Here is a 23,239-nt window from a genome sequence, read left to right on the forward strand (position 1 = left end):
GGGAGGTGGAGAGGCAGGGGACAGGGAAGTGGTGCATGGGGAGATGGTCACATTTGAGGTTAATATCTCTGATCAGTGGATTGCAATCTGCTGATCAGAGTTATAGAATTGTTCAACAGAGTCTGCTGAACAATTCTGTTTTAAGTTTATGGTCACTGAAGTGACCTTGATTGTAGCAGAAGGTGAAATTGGCGAGCTGCAAGCAGTGCTGTAGGTCAGTATGCCATATGGACCTTGGAAGGAAAGGGTTAAAGTCCAGAAACACACTTTCACACCCTACTCTGCACATGCTTAGTTAACTGTTACTCTCAATTTTTCGGCACTGTGCCTAAAATGAGAGCCGCTAGAGGCTGATCTGCTGACAGCCTAAAAACGTGCTCTGGGATTCAGCAAAAAAACAAACAAAACAGAAGCAATGCTGAAAGCAATTTGCAGGACACGCTAATTTTGGTAGAACAATTATTAATGTAGAATGTATGTTGCTTGCTAAAGAACATTTTTTTTTTAATCACGTTTTTATGGGTAAAGTTCTGCTTTAGGATCTGCAAAAACCTTCTACCCCTTTTGTGCTCACTGGCACCATTTACTTCTAACAGTTCTGAAGCATGCAAGTTTATCAAAACTGCTAAATCAAGGGCAGTAGCCGACTACTGATAACTGCATACGACCTCATGTGATCTACTAAGCAGGAAAGGGTTCAAAACAAAATACTATCTTAGACGATCCTCAACGTTATTGTTATTCGTTCGTCCTCCGATGGCCATTCGGTGTATTGCACCATGTTGTTACAGGTCACGAATTCCGCTCTGCTCTCGCGTGTGAGTGTGTTTGTCTCGCGAGATCTATGACGAAGGGTTGGTTCCGGGTGCTGGGCTCGGAGTGTAGGCCCTGGCCGATAGAATTGGAGGAGCGCTGAGGGATCGAAGCTTAGGGTTCATAACGTACATGTGGGGTGCCAAGGACAGCGGGCAAGGTATGTGTAGGTGGGAAAAAAATTGCAGCATGTCACAGCAGCCATTGTGCCTCACGCGTTCCATATAGGTCGCAGTGTGGCATTGGTAGTGTTGTATCAGGCAAAGCTTTAATAGGTTGGGGGACATTTAAAAAAAATAGTTAGGTATAGACTGGAATAATACTCTAGTGTATATCTGAACCCCCAAAATTAAAGCCCCAATCAGGGTTTTTACTAAGACTTTATTCACACACAGCGGATCGCTGCCCGGGCGGTAAACTAGTAGTTTCCACTCTGGGGTTCTATCGAGAAATGCCCTCTGTCAGAAAATGACTTTGATGGGTCTGCGCATGCACAGTACGCAACGTCACTCCAGCTGATATGTTGATCAGCTGGAGTGACGTCAACACGGCGCATGAGCAGATCATCGGAGGCAGTATCTGACAATCTGCTAAGCGCAGAGAGAGAATGAAATTTCCAGATTCTGCCTCACTCTTGTGGGGCGGGTTTTGCCTGTATTGAACAGCGTGTTTTCTGTTTGTTGCATGGCGGATCAAGTGTGTTAAAGTGGAGGTTCACCCCAAAAATAAATGTTTAACATTGCATTCAGCCGAGTTGTCCTAATGACAATCGGCTGTTTTTTCACGAGTTGCCGAAAGAAGCCGAACATCGGTGCGCAGGCGCCGTATAGAGCCGCACCGAGGTTCGGCTACTTTCAGCAACTCGTGACGCGTAGTATGCAACGGGCGGAGGCCTGTCAATCAGATAGGAACGCCCAGTCCCGGAGAAGACATACCCGGAAACGGCGGTGAAATAAGGTATGTACGGAAAAAAAAAAACAGCCGATTGTCATTAGGACAACTCGGCTGAATGTAATGTTAAAAATGTATTTTTGGGGGAACCCCCACTTTAAACAGTGTGTCTTGGCTGTATCTTAGGGCGGGTTAAAACACGCCCTTCAACACACTCACAACCTATTTATAGTGAAAAAAATAAAAACCGCAGAGGTGATCAAATACCACCAAAAGAAAGCTCTATTTTTGGGAAAAAAAGGATGTCAATTTTGTTTGGGTACAGCGTCACACGGCCGCGCAATTGTCAGTTAAAGCGACGCAGCGCCATATCGCAATAAATGGCCTGGTCATTAAGTGGGAAAATCATTCCACCTCAATACTGGGCACTTTCGTCCCCTTCCTTCCCAGACCAATTTTAAGCTTTCAGCGCTCTCGCACTTTCAATGGCAATTGCACGGTCATGCTACGCTTTAACCAAATTAAATTTTTATAATTTTGTTATCACAAATAGAGCTTTCTTTTGGTGGTATTTATTCACAACGTTTCTTATTTTTTGCGATATAAGCGAAAAAAGGTTTTAAAAGAAATCCAATAAAGTTTAATTTTGTCATAAATTTAAGCCAAAATGTATTCTGCTACATGTCTCTGGTAAAAAAAAATCGAGATAAGTGTATAATATTGGTTTGTGTGATTACGGATAGATGTACGCAGATGCTCATGTACATATGTGCCAGGGGCGCAACTAGATATCACAGAGCCCCATAGCAAAATATGTTGAGTCTCACACTCCCTTCCGGCCTTCTGTCCAGACGCCTCATGTGCCGAAAAAAATGTGGCTTTACGTTTTTTTTTTGGGGGACAATTTATCGGGGGCTATGGCTGATGCTGGCGCTTCATTCATCACAGCGTGAGTGAGTGAGAAAGTTATATAGCGCAACACATGCAAACTGAATCGCCTCTGGGCGCTTAGTATCCTTTCCCTCCTGTACTTTTGCCCTCAGAAAAGATGGGTTTTGAGTTTTTTTCTGAAGGCCAGGTGATTCACCTCCAACCGGATGCTGGTTGGTAGAGCATTCCATAGTCTAGGTCCTTGGTTTCCAAATCTTCGTTCTCCTTTGGACTTGTATCTGACTTTGGGTATCTGGAGTAGATTTTGGTTGGTGGATCGCAGAACGCGATTGGGGTTGTGACTAGAGGTCGACCGATATGGGTTTTTCTCTGGCCGATGCCGATATTTGGAAATCAGGGCGGCCGATGGCCGAAAGGTGTTGCTGATTTTTGCGGCCGATATTTCAGGTTCTTTTTTTATTTTCCCTCATCTCAAAAAAACTAGGGTGGGGAGGAGATAATTGTTTAGGGTGGAGAGGTGGGGTGCAGCCTGTCAGTGCCACATCAGTGCCCACCAGTGCAGCCCATCAGTGCCACCTCTTTAGTGCCCACCGGTGCAGCATATCAGTGTCTATCAGTGCCCACCAGTGCCACCTCATTAGTGCCCACCAGTGCATCCCATCATTGCCCACCAGTGCATCTCACCAGCGCATCACCTCATCAGTGCCAACCAGTGCATCACCTCATCAGTGCCAACCAGTGCATCACCTCATCAGTGCCAACCAGTGCATCACCACTAGAGGTAGACCGATATATCGGCCGTTTTTGTGAAATCGGCACAGGCCGATTTTTGTGAAAGAATCGGCCGATAAGCGGCTAAAGTGTCCGGCCCGCATGGCCGCCTGCCCTGCAGTACTGACCCCACTCCCATGTATCCGATTCCTCCATCTGCACGGCCACCACAGAAGGGACATAGATTTCACTGGCATCGCGCCGCCAGCCGTGCCCCTCCCTCGGCTTGCTGTATTAGGGACAGGGAAAAAACAAACAATCATTGGCTTACAACTGCTGCCTGACTAATGTAACTCCCCCCAGCAGGAATGTCTTCCTTCCCTGCTGGCATTACACCAAGTTCTAAACAATGATTGGCTGATCAGCTCATCAGCATGCACCTAGCCTATTAGGTGCATGCAGATAGATTTGGATTATGATACCAGCATGTATGGAGGTTAAGTTGCCCAAATTATGTGCTACTGTGCCCCCCTGCAGAATTTATTAAAACTCCTTTTAAAAGGGAAACCTGGCTGAGGCTGGCATTGAGAAAATGGATGAGGATGACTTTGGGTGGAAATGAGTTACATTGTGGAGATCCTTCTCACAATGTAACTCTCATCCCCACACAGAGTCATCCTCATCCATCTTCACAATGCAACACAATCATCTTCATCCCCACCCAGCACCATCCACCCCACTCCAACGCATCCCCTGCACCATCCATCCCTTTCCACAACACATCCCCACCCACGTCCAGCACCATCCATCCCTCTCCACAACGCATTCCCATACACCCCTCTCCACAATGCATCACCACAACGCATCCCCACCCACGCCCAGCACCATCCATCCCACTCCACAATGCATCCCCACCCCTCTCCACAATGCATCCCCACCCATGCCCAGCACCACCCACCCCTCTCCACAATGCATCCCCACCCACGCCCAGTACCACCCACCCCTCTCCACAATGCATCCCCACCCATGCCCAGCACCACCCACCCCTCTCCACAACGCATCCCCACCCACGCCCAGCACCATTCATCCCTCTCCACAACACATCCCCACCCATGCCCAGCACCATCCATCCCTCTAAACACATCCCCACCCACGCCCAGCACCATCCATCCCTCTCCACAAAGCATTCCCACCCACCCCTCTCCACAACGCATCACCGCAACGCATCCCCACCCACGCCCAGCACCATCCATCCCACTCCACAATGCATCCCCACCCACCCCTCTCCACAATGCATCCATGCCCAGCACCACCCACCCCTCTCCACAACACATGGCTGTGGAGGAGGCGGGTACAGAGAGGTGGCTGTGGAGGAGTGGGGTACAGAGAGGTGGCTGTAGAGGAGTGGGGTACAGAGAGGTGGCTGTAGAGGAGGGGGTACAGAGAGGTGGCTGTAGAGGAGGGGGTACAGAGAGGTAGCTTTACAACCACCTCTCTGTACCCCCCTCCTCCACAACCACCTCTCTGTACCCCCCTCCTCCACAACCACCTCTCTGTACCCCCTCCTCCACAACCACCTCTCTGTACCCCCCTCCTCCACAACCACCTCTCTGTACCCCCTCCTTAAAATGACTAAGATTGTATTTTTTTTCTTTTTTAATAATTATGAGGTGGCACTGATGGGCTGCACTGGTGGGCACTAATGAGGTGGCACTGATGGACACTGATAGGCTACACTGGTGAGCTGCATTGTTGGGCACTGATGGACACTGATAGGCTGCACTCCACCTCAACACCCTAAACAATAACCTCCTCCCCAACCTAGATTTTCTGAGATAATAAAAAAAAAAGAAAATCGGCCTAAAATATCGGCCGCAAATATCGGCCTAAAATATCGGCCATCGGCCACCCCAATTTTGAAATATCGGTATCGGCCAGAGAAAAACCCATATCGGTCGACCTCTAATCACCACATCAGTGCCCACCAGTACAGCCCAATGTCCTTCACTGCCACCTCATCAATGCCCACCAGCGGAGCGCTCCAGGCTCCGTTCCATCTCTTAGCCTAGCACAAGAAAGCTCCATTTGTCCCTGCCCCGCCTCTGCCTACAATACCCAGAATGCAGAGCGGGCCTGTAACAGCCAATCGGCGGCCGCTGCCAACATCCTCCACTGGTCGGAAACGATTGGTTATACATGACATGTGGATTGTTTTACATTGAAGTGAGTGCAATATTTTTTATTAATAAATTCTTTATGGGAAAACATGACACTGTTACGCATCGTTCGCTTCGCTTCCCTGTAACGTTCGGGAGATTCTAGATGAGACTATCGGCAGATTGGGAGCATTTGAACAAATGTGGTGAAACATACCCCATTGGATCCCTGTTCAGGATTGTTTTTTATATTGCTTGGCTGACCTTCCTTGTGTGGGGGTCCATGGTGCCATCTTTCCATTGAAGCATTCTGTCTAGTGCCTTTGCACATTTCTTGAGCACTTTAGAACTACTGTATATTGAAAGGACTTGATAGTCTTTCCTTAGTGGGGAATTGGATGTCACAATCTGATTATTGCTTTAGCGCTGCAGTTTTATAAAATGTTGTATATCTATACCTCTGCCTACAAGCCCCAGAATGCAGCTCGGGCCGGTAACTGCCGGCCCGTGCTGCATTCTGGGATTTGTAGGCGTGCAGCACGTTAGGGGACGTTTTTTGTGTGTGGAGGTTGTTGGCAGCGGCGGCCGCCGATTAGCTGTTACAGGCCCGCTGGTTGGCTGCCGCCTTCCTGAAAAAAAAAAAGTCCGCAGATAGCAGTGAGCGGGCCCCTCTTCCTCTGGGTGTAAACAGAGAGGAGGGCCGCCGCACTGGGTGTACCGCGATGGCCGCGGCTCCGGAGCTAGGCCTTTCCGCGGCCTTTCCGCCGTGGTCACAGCATCAGGAAAGGCCGCGGCTTCGGCCTAGCTCCGGAGCCGTGGCACCGCTAGCGGCCATGGTAAATATCGGCCGAATTTGAATGAAAATCGGTCGATTTCTCCAAAACGGCCAAATATCGGCCGATATATCGGTCGACCTCTAGTTGTGACATTTTACATTTTTCGCATAGATATTGGGGGGCATTTCCTTGAACACACTTATGTGTCAGACAGAGTGCCTTAAAAGTGATTCTGTCTTTTACTGGCAACCAATGAAGGGATCTCAGTAAAGGTGAGATTGATTACCATGGTTTTTTCCCAGTCCCGAGTCGAGCGGCCATATTTTTGAACAACTTGCAGACGAGTGATTTGGTATTTTGGGAGTCCGAGGTAGAGGGCATTTGCATAGTCGAGTCTGGAGTTGATAATTGTACCCACCTATGTCTTTCGGGATAAAGGGAATGAGTCTACGTAGCAGGCGCAGCAGATGGTGGGATCCGCTGACTACTGACCCTATTTGTGCATCCATTGTCATGTGGGTGTCAAAAATGACTCCGAGACTTTTGACTTTGGTGCTAGGGGTGATGGTTTGTCCCAGAATGAGCGGCGGTGTCCATATTGGTGCGGGAAGTCTCTTTCGGTTGGCGTGAAACGGGAAAAGTTCTGTTTTTGAGCCATTGAGTTTAAGATAACTCTCCGTCATCCAATTTTCTATCAAAGTAAGGCATTTCTCCAGTCCGAGATAATGATCCTTATTGTTTGCAGATGCGAAAATATAGTTGCGTGTCATCCGCGTAGGAGTGGTAGAGTAACTTCTGGTTACTGATGATTTCAAAAAGAGGGCGGAGATAGATATTAAACAGTACGGGCGACAAGGGGGATCCCTGAGTGAATCCGCATGACACTGTGTGTTTTTCAGAAGTGAAAGGAGTGGACCCAGTTTCACTATTTGAGGGTTTTCCAAGAAGGAGGAGAACCAGGGTAAATCCGAGACAGCGACTCTAGCTACTTCAGCTAGGCGAGTCAGCAATAATTTGGGGTCTACAGTATCAAATGCTGCGCTTAGGTCCAACAGTATCAGAAGATAAGATTCTCCTTCGTCTGCTGCTTCAAGAGCGTCATCCCATGGTTGTTATGGTGTCAGGATTATTGAAACACATTATTTCTCTAGTTGTCTTCCAGGACGGCACCCTGAGAGATGACTGGCTTCACCTGACAGGAAACACAATCAAAAAGAGGTTTAAAAACCCCGCCCCCTCCCTGTGCTCCTCAGTTCTTGATTGTGTTTCCCCACAGCGAAACAGTTTATTATTTTTCCTGACCTAAGGCCTGGGGCTGGTGGTCCACCCACGGGGAGCTGGTTTGCAGGCACTGGGTAGCCTTTGGATCTAGGCGGATTGTCCCTCCTGGGGGTTCCCTTCTTGCTCAGGGGGGCCTCACTAAGTGAGCGTAAGAACCCCCCTGAGTGCTGGAGTCTCCTTGGGATAAGTGGGTATCCTGGAGCTCCAGGGGGCTGAATTCCTCTCTCTCTCCCAGGTCTTCCCCCTACCTTGGAGGCTTGTGGGGCAGGCCCTCTCCAATGGTTTCTGGCGTCTGTGATGGTGAGGCAGAGCGAATCCCGTTTTAATTTGGCGCCATTTACGGCCTCCGGAGGAGTCGGCTTGCGCTTTCCGATGACATCACGCGCGGCGCGTGTCATTTCCGGATCCGGCTCCGCTAGGATGGCAGCCTCCGTCGCTTCAGCACGCCAGTCGACCAATTACCGGAGACACAGGCACACGCGGCAGCAGAGAGAGAGAGAGGCGCTCCTATCCTCCCTCGTCATGGAACGGGAGGAAAGGCCATTAGGCCCAGCTACGGAGGAAGCCACTGGGGGTGAGTCTTCCTTTCTTTGTGCAGGGTGTATGGCCTGGGAACCGGGTGTGCATTACTGTGTGTTCCTTCTTTCCCAGGAGTTATCATTGCCCAGGGGGATGTTAGTCGTGCTTCTAAGAGTACTTCTAAATCTAAAGGATGTGGCTATTGTAATGATAAGCCAGGGCTCGACAAATCCCGGTCGCCATGGCGACTAGAAATGGGGTCCTGGCGACTTGGCTTTTTTTTGTGAGCTGGCGCCATCTGGTGGCGAGCCGTTGGTATTACAAGTTAAGCATTACTAGTTAAAGCGGGAGTTCACCCATTTCTAAAAAAAAATTTTTTCTTCCCCTAGATTCCTGCTCGTTCGGTCTAGGGGAATCGGCTATTTGTATTAAAATATGAGCCGTACTTACCCGTTTTCGAGCTGCATCTTCTTCCGTCGCTTCCGGGTATGGGTCTTCGGGAGCGGGCGTTCCTTCTTGATTGACATTCTTCCGAGAGGCTTCCGACGGTCGCATCCATCGCGTCACTCGTAGCCGAAAGAAGCCGAACGTCGGTGGGGCTCTATACTGCGCCTGCGCACCGACGTTCGGCTTCTTTCGGAAAATCGTGACGCGATGGATGCGACCGTCGGAAGCCTCTCGGAAGACTGTCAATCAAGAAGGAACGCCCATTCCCGAAGCCCATACCCGGAAGCGACGGAAGAAGATGCAGCTCGAAATCGGGTAAGTACTGCACATATTTTAATACAAATAGCCGATTCCCCTAGAGAAAACGAGCAGGAATCGAAGGGGAAAAAGTGCCCTCTAAGGGTGAACCCCCGCTTTAAACAGCAATTCTGTTATTTTTCACTATTTTCACTGCCATCTTCTTCCCTCTAATTAGAACCCCCAAACATTATATATATTTTTTATCCTAACACCCTAGAGAACAAAATGGCGATTGTTGCAATACTTTCTGTCACGCTGTATTTGCGCAGCAGTCTTTACAAGCGCACTTTTTTTGTGAAAAAATTACACTTTTTTAAATTAAAAAATAAGACAACAGTAAAGTTATCCCCATTTTTTTTTTTATATTCTGAAAGATAATGTTATGCCGAGTAAATTCATACCCAACATGTCACGCTTCAAAATTGCGTCCGCTCGTGGAATGCCGACAAACTTTTACCCTTTAAAATCTTCATAGGCGACGTTTAAAAAAAATCTACAGGTTGCATGTTTTGAGTTAGAGGAGGTCTAGGGCTAGAATTATTGCTCTCGCTCTACCAATCGCGGCGATACCTCACATGTGTGGTTTGAACACCGTTTACATATGCGGGCGCTGCTCGTGTATGTGTTCGCTTCTGCGCGCAAGCTCGTCGGGACGGGGCACGTTTTCTGGCTCCTAACTTATTTACCTGGCTCCTAGATTCCAAGCAAATTTGTCAACCCCTGTGATAAGCTACCTCCAGAACACTCTAAGCCCTTTTGTACCAGGTGCATTCAGAAGCTAACAGGGAAGGAGACCTCTCTGATCATGAAGGATTTTTTAGAGGTGCAAACACAGATGCTGTCCATCCTTAGGGGACACAGCCTCTAAGGTTAAACTGTGTGGGTTACCGTTTGAAGGAGACTTGGTGTTTGGCACAGGGCTAGACGCCGTTCTGGATAGGACGGCGGATAGAAAGAAGGCTCTTCCTTTAAAAAAGGTGGTTTCGGGGCCCAAGAAAAATTTTCGTCCTTTTTTCCAAGCCAAGGGTCCTAAGGATGCGCAAAGAGGCCGGGGTGGTAGACCCTGGCGGTCCCAGAGGGGCCGCGGGAAGCCTGGGGTGTTATTTCGCTCCCCCAGCCAGCCTGCCAAACCCCAGTGACGGTCTCCCGGCTGTGGGAGGTCGGCTTCAAGCCTTCCTTCCACAGTGGGCGGAAGCGACGTCCAGTCCGTATGTCCTCAAACTGATTGCAGAGGGCTACGCACTGGAGTTCTCGGGAAGGCCACCGTCGCGGTTTTATGTGACCCAATTGCCCAGGGAGCAGGAAAAATCGCGGGCAATGCTGTCAGTGGAAGGTTTTCTCCAACAGAGGGTGATTACGCCAGTGCCCCAGAGAGAACAGGGGGAGGACTGTTATTCCCATATATTTCTAGTAAGAAAGCCGTCAGGCAAATTCAGGTTGATTTTAAACCTAAAAGTCCTGAATCTAGCTATCCGGTACAAGAGATTCCGCATGGATTCTATCTACTCGGTGAGAAAGCTTCTTCCTCTGGGGTGCTTTCTAGCATCGATAGATTTAAGGGATGCATATTTGCACGTCCCGATCAAGACTTCTTCCCAGCGCTATCTGCGCCTAGCCATCAGAACAGTGAGCGGAGTGAGACATTTCCAATTCAGAGCCCTCCCATTTGGCCTTTCCTCCTCTCCCAGAGTCTTTTCAAAGGTGGTGGCAGAGGCCTTAGCACCACTAAGGCTCAGGGGGATTTCTATAATTCCATACTTGGATGACCTCCTGGTGTTCGCCAAGTCGGAGGAGCAGCTTCTCCTGGACCTGAGGAGGACTCAGGCTCATTTGGAAGGGCTCGGATGGATTCTGAACAAAGATAAGTCAAATTTAGTGCCCTCCCAGAGGATAGTCTTTCTAGGATACACTATAGACTCTGTTCAGGGGAAGATTTTTCTACCAGAAGAAAAGATATTTTTCTCTCAACAGAATGGACCAGGCAGAGGGTCTAGATGCGTTAGTCCAACGCTGGCCCTTCCGCCTGTGCTATGCCTTCCCCCCAGTTCAGATCATTCCTTTAGTGTTACGGAAGCTTCAGGAGGAGAAGACTACTCTGATCCTGATAGCCCCGTACTGGCCCAAGAGGCCTTGGTTTTCGAGTCTGTTGGAACTGGCAGTAGAAGATCCCTGGGTACTGCCAGTCAGAAAAGATTTACTGTTTCAGGGCCCTCTACTTCATCCAGACGTGAGTCGATTAAGACTCACGGCCTGGTTACTGAAGAGCTAATTCTTAGCAGTAAGGGTTTGTCCAAACGCTTGGTAGATACGCTACTTAGTAGCAGGAAAAAGGTCACGAGGGCCATCTACTTCAAGACTTGGAAGGTTTTCAATTCTTGGTGTGAAGGTAAAAATTGTTCTCCTTTTGAATACTTTTTCCGTCTTGGAGTTTTTACAAGACGGTATGGATAAGGGTCTGGCAGCCAGCACCTTGAAGGCTCAGGTGGCGGCTTTGTCAGTGTTTCTAGAGAGACGTTTATCTCTAGAGCCCTACGTTATCAGATTTTTTAAGGCCTTAGCCAGGGCTAGGCCTTCCCCGTTTAAATTTTTCCCCAAGTGGGATTTATCAGTGGTCCTGGGGGGTTTGACTAAAAAACCCTTTGAACCACTGGTAGACGCCTCTATAAAGTTTCTGACTTTGAAATTGGTGCTTTTGGTAGCGGTCACCTCAGCGAGGAGGGTTAGCAAGCTTCAGGCGCTTTCCATTTTGGAGCCTTTTTTGTCAATCTTCCCTGATAGGGTAGTATTAAGAACTGATCCGGGTTTTCTTCCGAAGGTAGTGTCAGTATTTCATAGGACGCAGGAAATAGTGTTACCTACCTTTTGTCCAGCTCCCTCTTGTCCAAAGGAGAGAGAATTCCATTCCTTAGATGTGAGGAGATGCATTAGACGCTATCTAGAGGTCTCTAGTGAGTTCAGAAAAGCGAATTCGCTTTTCGTTCTGTTTTCGGGATCCCGCAAAGGGCATGGGGCTTCCAAGAGTACTCTGGCTAGATGGTTTGTATGGCTATCCATGAGGCATACAAGGCTAAAGGTTTGGAACCCCCTCCGGGAGTGGTGGCCCATTCTACTAGGGCGGTAGCAACTTCCTGGGCAGAACGGGCTGGAGCTTCGCCAGAGCACATCTGTAAAGCGGCAACGTGGACAAGCTTTTCCACCTTAGCTCGTCATTATAGGATGGATTTGCTCCCTGCGGCAGAGCAGTCTTTTGGCAGGAAGGTCCTGCAAGCGGTGGTCCCACCCTAGAGTAAGTACTCGATTATCATCTCCAGGTGCTGTCCTGAAAGACGAGGTGAGAAAACCTTAGTTAGACTTACCGGTAACGGTATTTCTATGAGTCTTTCAGGACAGCACCGATAACCCGCCCTTTTGTTATTAAAGATAATATATATATGCTAATGTGTGTAGTTTCTATGTTCTGCTTATCTAATTTCAGCGTGGCCGGAGGTACTCGTGAACAACTGAGGCCATGGTGGAAGGGGGCGGAAGTTATAGCATTGACTGCAGTGTTTCCTGGGAAGTGGGTGGAGCTGCGCTCTCTCCAGGTGCTGTCCTGAAAGACTCATAGAAATACCGTTACCGGTAAGTCTAACTAAGGTTTTCGTGTCCCCTAGGGTGGACTCGGAGGTAGGAGCCGTCCTTCAGAGAGGAGGCCCTCAAACAGTAGACGTTGGGGTGTTGGGAAAGACAAGCAAAAAAGGGGTATCCATTTTTCCAACACTAAGAGCTCTTTCACACGGAGCGGATCCGTATTGATCCGCTCCGTTAGCCTGTTTGGCTCAGCGGGGATTCCTCCGTTAATCCCCGCTGAGCTGTCGGCGGACAGGGCGGTCCCCGCACACAGTGCAGAGACCGCCCTGTCTCTCCTCCGCTCTCCCCTATGGGGAATCGGATGAATACGGACCGTCTGTCCGTATTCATCCGATCCGTCAGACGGAAGAAAAATAGGGTTTTCTTCCGTCTGAAAAACCGGATCCTGACGGAGGCGGGTGATTACGGACGTAAGCGGATGCTCCATCCGCTAACGGCCGTGATCCCATAGGGAACCATTGTAAGTCCGTAAACTGACTTATGAAAAGCGGACCGTTCGTCCACTGGTGTGAAAGGGCCCTTAACCCAACGACAAGGAGTCCAAATGATGTGAAGGTAGGGGGAAGACTCTCCCAGTTCCTTCCTAGGTGGGAGAGTATTTCACAGAGCCCCCATATTCTTCAGATTGTAAGGGAGGGTTACAGGCTAGAGTTCAATCAGCTTCCCCCTCCAAAATGTATTCTGACTCACTTACCCAGAGACCCCCTCAAGTCGGCAGGCCTTCTGCGAAACATCGCAGAGCTCGCAGAACAGGGGGTTGTAGTTCCAGTCCCTGTGAAACAAAGGTTTGGGAGTCTACTCCCATATCTTCGTGGTCCCAAAACCATCAGGGAAATTTTGGTTGATTATCAATCTGAGACCCCCTGAATACCTCTCTCCTCCACAAGAGGTTTCGTATGGAGAATGTCTACAGCCTCAGGAGGCTTCTACTGAGGGATGTATTCATGGTTACCATAGATTTAAGGGATGCGTCCCGATTTTTTTTCGGGCCATCAGAGGTTCCTCAGATTCGCGATCGCCTCCGCCCAGGGGTTACAGCATTGGCAATTTGCTGCCCTCCCTTTCGGACTGGCCTCCAGTCCAAGGGTCTTTACCAAGGTCCTAGCGGAGGCGATCGCCTTCCTACACTTGCAAGGGTTTGCGATAGTCCCCTATCTCGACGACCTGCTACTGTACAATCAGAGTCGAGATCTCCTTCTTTCCGACCTAACCACAGTCATGACTACCCTGGAGTCCTTGGGCTGGATTATCAACAAGGAAAAGTCCTCGCTCCTTCCGGAGCAGAAGAAGCTTTATCTAGGTTTTCTGATAGACTCCCTGGAGAGGAAGTTTTTTTTTTGCCCAAAGACAAGATTCAGGGTCTCATGACAGTGGTCAGGTCAACGATGGAGAAAGCAGAGTCCTCCTTCAGGAACATCATGAGGGTACTGGGTCTAATGACTTCCTGTATCCCGACGGTCCTGTGGGCACAGCTCCACTCCAGACCCCTTCAATTCTTCCTTCTTTCCTCCTGGGACGGAAAAAGAGAATCCTTAGATGTCAGGGTCAGCATTCCAGATCCAGTGAAGCTCTCACTAGGCTGGTGGCTCCTCCCACAGAACCTACGGTCAGGTCTCCTTTGGAGTCAGGCCAATCCAGTCAGGATAACCACAGACGCCAGCGCCTGGGGGTGGGGAGCTCATTTGGATGAGCTCCGTGCCCAGGGTTCCTGGAGCCAGCAACAGAAGGGGGCCTCTTCAAACTACCGTGAGCTCTTAGTGGTTGGAGAAGCTCTGAAGGCATCCGAGGAAAGAATTCTGGGCCAGGAGGTCTAGATACTGTCCGAAAATGCGACTACGGTAGCCTTCCTCAATCATCAGGGAGGCACCAGATCTCGCACCCTTCTGGAGTTGTCACTAGAGATCCTGGGCTGGGCAGAGCAGAGGATTCCCTCTTTTTTAGCAGTACACCTGAAAGGGACCCTCAATTTGAAGGCAGACTACTTGAGTCGCCATCCCATTCTCCAGGGGGAATGGCAACTGAATTCAGAAGTTTTCAGTCTGATCTGTCAGCACTTTGGCAGCCCAGAGGTGGATCTCTTCGCCCGCAGGACAAACAGGAAAGTGAAGAGGTTCTTCTCCCTTTCCCGGGAATTCGGATCGGAGAGGGTGGACGCATTGGCCCAGGTATGGAGTTTTCATCTGCCCTATGCCTTCCCTCCTCTGAACCTAATTCCGACAGTCCTACAGAGGTTAGACCTAGCAGTAGGAAGGTTTATCCTGGTCGCACCCTGGTGGCCCAAGAGGACCTGGTTTCCTGCTTTAAAGCGCGGGTCAGTAGCTCCTCCCCTCCTCCCTGTCGCTGGTGTTCGGTGAGACAAGTATCCCAACAGGAGACTGCGGCCATCCTAGAGTTCCTCCAGGATGGAGTGGACCAGGGGCTAGCCTCCAGGACTCTAAAAGTCCAAGTGGCAGCCTTATCGTATTTTTTGGATAGACGCTTATCCCTGGATCCCCTTATTAAAAGGTTCCTTACAGCCAGGGATAGGTTGTCCCCAGTTCAGGTTTCTAGGGTTCCGCCTTGGGATCTTTCGATTGTTTTGGATCAGTTGACCAAAGCTCCCTTTGAGCCAATCGATATTATTCCAATTAGATTACTTACCTTTAAGTTCGCCTTCCTCTTGGCAGTCACGACGGCCAAGAGGATAGGTGATATGCAGGCTCTCTCTATTAAAGAGCCATTTTTTCGTTTGTTTGAGGACAGGGTTGTCCTAAGCCAGGACCCCCTGTACCTTCCTAAGGTAGTGACCAAGTTTCACAGGTCACAGGAGATAGTTCTCCCTTCTTTTTGTTCAAATCCCCAGAATGAAAAGGAAGCTCCCTTTCATTGTCTGGATGTTAGACGTTGTCTATTAGTTTATTTAGAGAGGGTTAGTGAATTTAGACACTCTACCCATCTATTAGTTAATTTTTCAGGCCAGAAAAAAGGCCATCAGGCCTCCAAGGCCTCCATTTCTAGGTGGATTAGGCAGACGATTTCCCTATCCTATACCCAAGCAGGTAAAGCTATCCCTAAGATTAAGGCACACTCTACACGCTCACTAGCAACCTCCTGGGCAGAAAGAGCAGGAGCTTCCGTGGAGCAGATCTGCAGAGCAGAGACGTGGTCAAGTCAGAACACGTTCCTAAGACATTATAGAATTGAACTACTGTCACCTCAGGACTTGGTATTTGGTAGAAAGGTCCTGCAAGCAGTGGTCCCGCCCTAAGGTAGTCCTGAAGCTACTTGCTTCTCTCTCAGGGTGCCGTCCTGGAAGACAACTAGAGAAATGACCAGTTACACTTACCGGTAGCTGGATTTCTGGTAAGTCTTACAGGACGGCAGGCCTACTTCCCACCCTTTTTTGATACATTATTGGTTTGTATTTTTTGTGTTTTTTTCCCCGTGCACTGGTGGGTTCATACTTTATCTCAAACTGAGGAGCACGGGGAGGGGCGGGGTTTTTAAACCTCTTTTTGATTGTGTTTCCTGTCGGGTGAAGCCAGTCATCTCCCAGGGTGCCGTCCTGTAAGACTTAGCAGAAATCCAGCTACCGGTAAGTGTAACTGGTCATTTCTATTATTACATTGTTATATAAAATGAAATAGCTCATCTCTCCATAATGCAGAGTCAGTGGGAGCCCTGAGCGTGTCACTTGCCACCGTCGCCTGCCACCAGATGCAGCTTGTCACTTGCCACATCACCTGCCACACATTGCGGATTGTCGGCTTGCCACGTCGCCTGTCACCAGATACAGATTGTCACATGTCACACGTTGTGGATTGTCGCTTGCCACATCATCTGCAACATGTCACGGATTATCCACTTGCCACGTCGCCTGCCACACGTTGCGGATTGTCACTTGCCGTGTCACCCGCCACACGTTGCGGATTGTCACTTGCCACGTCGCTGTCCGCACATTACGGATTGTCACTTGCTATGTCACTTTCCTGCTATGTCCCAGAGTCAGGCAGCAGAGAGATCTCTCTACTTCCCGCGGCTGCCTGCACAGTGAGGGGGAAACTGCACTGCAGGGATGCAGGATGGGTGCCGGGAGATGATGTCATCTCTCTGTTCCCCCGCCCACCAGCTCCCCGATTGTCCAGCCCACTTACCCACAAACTATTCGCTATTCGCTCTCTCACCAACTGAGCCGCCTGAGGAGCCATCCGCGGAGCCACACGCCCCATTTGGCTGGGTCGATATGGCAGTTGTTCCACCCCTGATATGTGCGTAGGTGATAACGGACATATGTGTGCAGAGGATCATTGGGGCATGTGATTTTACTTTTACATATGTGTGTGTGTGGGGACTTTTGTGCTTACATTGTGTGGGGACATTGGGCCGGTTAACAGTGTTTTAAAAGCTGTAAAAAAACGCTCATGCTCACTGATCACTGGCCGGCTGCATAGATCCGTTCTCCTCTTCTCACAGACAACTTCCGTGTGAGGAGAGCCGATCGCCTAGCAACCTGCTCTCTATTTACATCACTTGACGGCTGTGATTGGATACAGCTGTCATCTGATCAGGAGCGTCAATCACAGAGCCTTCCCGGCCATATATGTGCAGTGGCTGGGTGGGAAGTAGGTAAGTGGTTAACCACTTGCCACCCAGGCCTATTCTGACATTGTTTTCCTCATTATTTTGTTGCTAGAAAATTACATAGAACCCCCTAACATTATATATGTTTTTTTTTTTAGCAGAGAGCCTAGAGAATACAATGGCGGTCTTTGGAACTTTTTATCCTGCACTGTATTGCGCAGCAATTTTTCAAACACATTTTTTGGGGAAAAAAAACTGTTCATGCTTAAAAAAAAAAAAAAAAAAAAAAACAGTAATGCAAGCCCAATTTTTTTTTTGTGAAAGATGAAGTTACCCAACATGTCATGCTTCAAAATTGCACACGCTCCCGGAATGGCGCCAAATTTCGGTACTTAAAAATCACCATAGGCGACACTTTAATTTTTTTACCGGTAACATGTTTTGAGTTACAGAGGTGGTCTAGGGCTAGAATTTAAAAAAAATATATATATTTGATAAAAACACAAAAAACAACAACATTACAGTACAAACATAGTGTAACAAAAAGGACACGCACATAGTTATCTCAGACAAGGCCGACAGTCTGTCTGGTGTAAATAACACAACATGGGACAATATTATCCTTAGAACTTGTGACCACCTGTTCAGTATTAACCTCAGACGTTTAACATTACTCTAGGATTGTTGGGTAGGGGTATCATCATGTCTCAAGTATCAGAGATTCAATTGCCCTGTCCAATTCTTGTATATCATTAATTAAAAGAAGAGAAAAAAAAAGGAAGAGAAACCCATAAAAATAGGAAGATTACCAAAACAAAGGGATACACTACGGTCCCTGAGAAAACGACAAAGAAAAAAAATATGCAGAATTACCAGAAGAAAACAAAAAATAAACGGGGGGGGAGGAAGGGGGTGAAAGGGAAGTAGAGGGGCAGGGTGACCCAGTGCTATGAGCATGTCAATAGCCGTGGTGACCATTAGGGCTGTATCACTGTGCCGGATTAAGAGTTAAGCAGGGCCGATCCACCACCTGAGAAGATAAAGACGTTCCAGAGCCTCCATGCCTTAAAATGCTTCTCTTGTTTGTTTTGGGTAGTGAGGACTAAATCCTCTAACTTTTTAATGTCCTCCACTATGCACATCCAGAGCCCCACTGTCGGGGGTGAACTTTTCTTCCACCTGAGGGGAATGCAAGATTTAACTGCGTTCAGTAAGTGTTGTATGATTGACTTTTTGTAGCTCTGTGCCAGGATCGAGGTGGCATGAAGCAGGAAAAAAGCAGGGTCATTACAGATTGCATGGTCCGATTTCTGGGTGACCGTTCTAACTGTCGTACAAAAGTGTTGCAATCGGGGGCAGGATCTGAAGATGTGAAGAAGTGTCCCCACTTCTGTCTGGCATATCCAACATTTGTTTGTGGAGGTAGGGAAGCATCTTTGCAATACCTGAGGTGTGTAGTACCACCTGGTCAAGATCTTATAATTAAGTTCCTGAATTTTCATGCAGATCAGTGTTTTCAAGGAAAATCTAATTATCGTCTGTTTTTGGGTGTCAGTAAACGAGCGCTGTAAGTCAATTTCTCATTTCTGCAAGAAGGGCAAGTCAGGTTGTGTTGGGGGGAGTTAAGTAGCGTGTATGTTTTGGATAGTACTTTAGGCTAGGCCCCCTAGTCCCTGCAGTACTCTTCAAAGGTCGTCAGTTCTCGATGATAGTGTGCCAGGTTCGCTATTTAATGTAGGAAGTGGTGTAAGCGAATCACCTTCCAAAATGGGAGTCAAAAGTTTCCAGTTTCACTAGTCAGGGCTTGAACAGAGGGCCACTGAGTGCCCTCAGAGAAATGAGAGGCCCAATCTCTCCCTGTCGATGTAAGTGTCACGTACTCCACCGATTCCAGTCCCGGGGGGGAATGCTGGGTTTCCAAATATTGGATAAAGTGGGGATTCACCAGAGGAGAGGTGGGTTGCGAATATATTTGTCGCTCCCACTCGAAGGGTAGTGCCAATGACAGGGTGGGAAATCGGGACTGGGGGTAGTCGGTCGAAGCACCAAGTGGCTCCCTTTAACTGCACCTCTCTCTGGGCTTGTTCTAATTGGACCCAGTTTTATTTGTTTTTGTTCAATAAAGCAAGTTTATTAATCAAAATTTGACAGATACAGTCCAAAGTACTAAAATCTTATCAAATATAGCAAACACATACAAGGCCATAAACAATACAGCACTGTAATTAAACAGGGATCAGCATTCTGAGAGGTCATACAGCCGCAGCCAACCACCACACCATCCCCTGGCCCCTATCTGCGCCAGGTCAACCCGCCCCCCCATAGACCAGTGCGCGCCTATCTTAAGCAGCATATTCAACCCACATCTAGCTCAAGTCTGTCCATGATTAGGTCATCCGGGGCTAGCCCCGGTGTTCCCAACCACAGGTCCCATAGCTTTTCAAATTTTCCAGAGCAACCCCAATGTTGGTATATAACCTTCTCCATTCTCAGTGCATTACCAAGTGCAGTGGTCCATTCCCTGACTGTGGGGGGCGCCTCAGATTTCCAATGCTGCATGATCAGTTTTTTGGCCACAAAAATAAGGGGTTCCCATTCCAGCTCATCTAGAAGATTCAGGAGACATTGTTTAGGATCTAATGGGATCGAAACCTGGAATACTGCATTTAGTGTGTCTGTCACCCCCTTCCAAAATGCATGCATCTTGGGGCAGCACCAGAGCATATGTATCAAGTCCCCATGGTCCCTTTTACATCTCGCACAAGTCGGTGTGGGCCGCAATCCCATATCATATAATCTGTGGGGCGTGTAGTATACTCTTAGGAGTGTATATAATTGCGTCAGCCGCTGTGTCACATTCAGGGAACAAATGGTAACCGACTGCAGGGCCTCCTCCCACTGATCTTCGTCCAGGGGCCCTACATCAACCTCCCACTTCCTTCTAACTGTCAGGGGATGTTTCGTGAGAAATTTGCGAAGCAGTGTACTGTAGCTCTGTAGCGCGGACCGTTTTCATCAGACATGTCTGCCCGGGGACTTCTGTTCGATGGCTGTACACACCATCGAACAGAGGTCCGCGCGTAAACAATACGCGGGGCGTGTCCGCGGTGTCGCCGCGACAATGACGCGGCGACATGGGCGGCCTGCCTTTAAAATGCTTCCACGCATGCGTCGAAGTCATTCGACGCATGCGAGGGATGGCGGACGGCAGGACATGTACGGTAGGTCTGTACAGACGACCGTACATGTCCGGGCGGACAGGTTTCCAGCGGACTGTTTTAAAGCAAGTCCAGGAAACAGTTGTCCGCTGGAAACCTGTCCGATCCGCCCGAAAATGGTCCGCTCGGGCTTACACACGGCCAAACATGTCTGCTGAAACTGGTCTGCTGATAGTATTCACTATCCTAAAGGATTTTAGTGGGATCATCAATGGGGAGTTGTGGAGCATGTAAAGCAACTGGGGCATAAGAATCATTTTGATCAGATTTACTTTGCCCGCAACCGACATACATAGAGCATTCCACGTTTTAGCATGGGAGTGAAACCTCGCCAGCAGCAGGGAGATATTCAGTATACCATAGTCCCCGATACGCGGTGTCACTCGTATTCCTAAATACTTGAAGGAGGTAGCTACAGGGATACCACCCACCTGGTCTCCGTGTTACAACAGGGCTTCGTCCAGGGGCATTAAGGCTGACTTAGACCAGTTTATTTTAAGGCCCAAGAACTCCCCAAACCGAACCACCGTCTCCATCGTCTTGCTCAGGGATTGCAATTGGACCCAGTTTAGACCTATTATGTTGATTCCAGTCCATGATTCTTCCAAGATGTTCTGCCCCGTAATAGTTACATAGATTCAGGAGGGCCAGCCCTCCAAGATGTTTAGGCAGTGTTGGCACCTGCGTAGCCTGGGTTTGGAGTTAGCCCATATAAATTGAATGAAAAGGGAGTTAACCTGCTTGAAGTATTGGGGTGCAATCCTAAACGGTAGTACCTGGAACAAGTACAAGAATTTAGGGAGGATGGACATCTTAACGAGGTTACATCTACATAACCAGGAGTGAAATCCCTTGGTCCACTCTTGTAACAATAGACGGGTCTTGTGTCAATATAGGTGGGAAGTTGAGGTCAAAGGTTCAAATCACCTGGGATCAAGGTTCCCAGATACTTGAGAGAACAGTCCGACCATTTAAATTTAAACTGGCATTTCAGTGAGCTCAATCTGTTGGAAGGTATATTAACCACTTGACCACCAGCCGCCGCCAAATAACGGCGACAGGGTGGTTGCTTAACTCTGGGAGGTTGTTATATAATGTCCTCCCAGAGAATCCTTCCCGCGCACACGAAAACATCCGTGCACGCCGGGTCCACGGGATTTACCACGTGATTGCGCCAGGAGAGGAGAGATCTGTGAGTGTCCCCGTGCCTATTGCTGTGCCCAATAGTGCCACGTCTGTGCCCACCAGTGCCGCCTGTGCGCAAATCAGTGCCACCATAGCCACACCAGTGCAACCAGAGCCACACCCGTGCCACTAACTGTAGTGTGCACTGGCACATCAGTGCCGCCTGTGTCCACCAGTGCAGCCTCACCAGCCACCAGTATGGCAAAAAAAAATCTTTACTAGTGAGGAGGCCTACCAGCCTCTAATGATGAGAGCAGCGGGGAGTCTCAGTCCGATTCCGATTCGGCCTATGAACCCGTTACAGACAGTGGGTCTGATACAGAATCAGAAGAGGAACGTGAAAAAGAGTGCTGGCGTGGAGAAGCAGCCTACTCCCAGAAGCGCAGGCCCGTCCACCTCGAGCACAGTGCCGTCCACCTCGAGCGCAGTGCCACTGCAACAAAGGCCAGGCACCAGTAGGGTGTCATCTCGGCCCCAAAGGGATAGGGGCCATGTCAGCCTTCCCTATGGCAGGGGTCGACAAATCCCGGGCGCCAGGTCGCCATGGCGACTAGAAATAGGGTCCTGGCGACTTGGCTTGGAAGGGGGGGCAAAAAAAAAAAATTATTTTTTTTTTTTTTTTTTTTTTTTGTGAGCTGGCACCATCTGGTGGTGAGCCGTTGGTATTACAAGTTATTACCACCAGATGTGTAAGCTGGCGCCATCTGGTGGTGGCCGTTGGTATTACAAGTTAAGCATTACAAGTTAAAACGCAATTCTAATGTAATTTTTCACTATTTTCACTGCCATCTTCTTCCCTCTAATTAGAACCCCCAAACATTATATATATTTTTTATCCTAACTAGAGGTCGACCGATATATCGGCCGATATTTGGCATTTTTTAATTAATCGGTGTGCTTTAAAAAAGCCGATTTAAACTTCAGCACCACGACTTGCAAAAAGCTTCTGTAATAGAAGTCAATGCAAGTTGCCTGAAGCTTCCCGTAGAAGACTTCTCTCTCTCTCCTGGGCAGCCTGCCAAGTTTTAGAAAAGATATACAATGTTGCTACTTATCAATTAACTGAACTCTGTGTAGGAGAGTTCTCAGTTTAACCATTTAAAGGCTAAATCTTTTTTGACACTTGTTGCATACAAGTAAAAATCCTGTATTTTCTGCTAGAAAATCACTTGGAACCCCCAAACATTATATATTTTTTTTTAGCAGAGACCCTAGTAAATAAAATGGCGATTGCTGCAATATTTAATGTTACACGGTATTTGCGCAGCGGTCTTTCAAACAATTTTTTTGGGGAAAAAATATACTTTAACAAATAAAATAAAAAATAACTAAACAGTAAAGTTAGCCCATATTTTTTTTTTTCGTCCAAAAGTTTTCATTACCTGTTTTTGTGTATTACATTTTTTATATATATATATATATATATATATATATATATATATATATATATATATATATATATATATATATATATATATATATATATATATATATATATATATATATATATATAAATATATATATATATATATATATATATATATAAATATATATATATATAAATAAAAAATGTAATACACAAAAACAGGTAATGAAAAATTTTGGACGAAAAACAAAATATGGGCTAACTTTACTGTTTAGCCCAAAAGCGCCTGAAAAATCGGCCTAACATATCGGCCCAAAAAAATCGGCATCATAAATCGGCTATCGGCCGCCGCGATTTCTAAATATCGGCATCGGCCAGAGAAAAACCCATATCGGTCGACCTCTAATCCTAACACCCTAGAGAATAAAATGGCGATCGTTGCAATACTTTCTGTCATGCCGTATTTGCGCAGCGGTCTTGCAAGCGCACTTTTTT

The 23,239-nt window shown here is 48.0% G+C and overlaps 1 protein-coding gene across 1 annotated transcript in view; it reads left to right on the forward strand.

The window, feature by feature from the left end:
- Nucleotides 1–823: 823 nt before the first annotated feature.
- The window catches only part of LOC120919481 (mediator of RNA polymerase II transcription subunit 1-like), a 525,430-nt gene continuing 503,014 nt past the window's right edge, over nucleotides 824–23,239 (forward strand). Inside the window, 1 exon segment of the mRNA XM_040331663.1 lies at nucleotides 824–973. The gene's annotated coding sequence lies outside the window, so the exon portion shown is untranslated.

The sequence above is a fragment of the Rana temporaria genome, chromosome 12, assembly GCF_905171775.1.
Source record: "Rana temporaria chromosome 12, aRanTem1.1, whole genome shotgun sequence".
In the NCBI taxonomy this organism is placed as follows: domain Eukaryota; kingdom Metazoa; phylum Chordata; class Amphibia; order Anura; family Ranidae; genus Rana; species Rana temporaria.